Raw genomic sequence first — 1927 nt, 5'->3', positions numbered from 1 at the left:
CTGCTTTTTTACTGTTATTACTTGCGCTGCATCGTTCTGATTCTGATTTTGAAGTCGCAATTTAGGACTAACGACGATGAGGCAGTTCAGCCCACAGCTGGCTGCTTGGCTTGATCTAGGCCATTATCTTGGACCTCAATCGACTGTCAAGAGACTGTTGTTTCAAGGTTCTTGCTACAGCGGTGAAAAGCTGCCTGAGGACTTCATCTCCTGATACACCTCCGCCTTCTTTGCCTGCAAGCCATGGGCCCTTCATGAGGCCAAGCCAACTTTCGGTGGCCCCAGCATTTGCATCTCGATGCTGCTCACGGGCTCCGACGCAGGGCAATTCTACATCCATTGCATCAGCGCCATGGCCACCTCCTTCAGAGCAAGCGTTGAAAAAAAACGTTGAGGCAACTGATCTTGTTCAGATCACTCCCATCAATATAGAAGCACTATTGTGCCTTTCTTGAAGAGCTCGAATTGCAAATCGCCCGCAAGGTTGTACTCCTGCACGCTGCTTCCAATATCCTTCACGGGCATTGCATTGCTGCATGCCCCTGGGATGAGACTGTCATGCAAGCAATCGATTCTAACCCTAGTGTTTCCCTCCAATATCATGCCATCCCTCCAGCTTATCTATGCCGACCAACAACATTGAAGCTGCCGGTAGCATATCTCTACCCGCCTGCGCTACCGCGAAGACATTGAAGCTACCGACAACATCTTTATCTCCGTCGACCAAGTAGACCAAAGTTTCGCAACTATTGTCAACCGTTGTCTATCCATTCCTGGAGACAGGCATACCAGTATGTCAGCACCTATTAACCTCCAGCAGTAGTTCACTACTAGCGATTCAACATCTGAGTGGGATAGCAGAGATTTTACAAACAATATGGCCAATATTGCGGCTTGTAAAGAGATTCTCTTTCTAAATCGCATGCAAGCGGCAGCCAATGCGGCCACTTAAGACTAGCAACAATAGTATACTGCAGTGTTGCTCTTCAGCAGATGCATACGAAGCAGAGAATGCTGATGGTGTGGATTTGAACGCATAGTAGTTACTGCTTTGGAGCTCCCTTCTTGCCAATAACCATGATTCGGTGGCGGATCCTATGAGCAAAGTTCCATGTATGCAGGATCAAGTTCATACGGTTGCAAATGTAGACATCAATTTGGTATTGATACATAACGCAGGTTAGTTAGCAAGAAGGCAAGAAGACATAATTGCTGACCGAAGCAGCTTGCAACTTTGAGAGAGAGAGAGAGAGAGAGAGAGAGAGAGAGAGAGAGAGAGAGAGAGAGAGAGAGAGAGAGAGGGAGAGAGAGAGAGAGAGAGAGAGAGAGAGAGAGAGAGAGAGAGAGAGAGAGAGAGAGAGAGAGAGAGAAGATAATATTGATCATAGGACATAGAGCATAAAATTACATCTGCATGTTTTGTGTATGGCAGGGAGGACATATATTCACAACACTGCACATTCCAATTGCACAAGCGTGACTCCAACTTGACAACATTGCAAGGTCCGTTATCTGCATCCAATTTTCCATGCGCATATGTTTGCGTGGCGCAACACCTAAACGCTATGGGGCAGGGCACGGCTTCCGTTTCTTATAATTTTTTTGGAGAGACCACAGTGCCAGCTCTCCACCATACTTTTGTATGGCACCTCTGTATGACGTGCACAATATAATGTGCACTTTCAGTGTGACGTTTCATTGCAAGACGATATGTTTAACTATTCACATTGCTTTTTTGTAGCTTGACTCACATATCGGCCTGTACATTGGACAATCAAAAATCACGAGTACAACATTGTAGGTCGGTAAAGCACCTCATTTATTATTGCAATTCATTCATGCTTTTTTTACTTCCTTGTTTTAGAATTTTCCGCATTACTTCCTTTGCTTTGGTTTATTTGGATCTCATTTTCAAAACTAGACACTC

The 1927-nt window shown here is 45.3% G+C and overlaps 1 pseudogene; it reads left to right on the top strand.

Moving 5' to 3' along the window:
* Positions 1-254: 254 nt before the first annotated feature.
* On the top strand, positions 255-810 carry LOC147450327 (uncharacterized; annotated as a pseudogene).
* Positions 811-1927: the final 1117 nt, after the last annotated feature.

This window comes from Adiantum capillus-veneris, chromosome 9, assembly GCF_014529385.1.
Source record: "Adiantum capillus-veneris isolate H3 chromosome 9, ASM1452938v2, whole genome shotgun sequence".
Taxonomy (NCBI): Eukaryota; Viridiplantae; Streptophyta; class Polypodiopsida; order Polypodiales; family Pteridaceae; genus Adiantum; species Adiantum capillus-veneris.
This window is presented reverse-complemented; position numbering and strand designations above follow the sequence as displayed.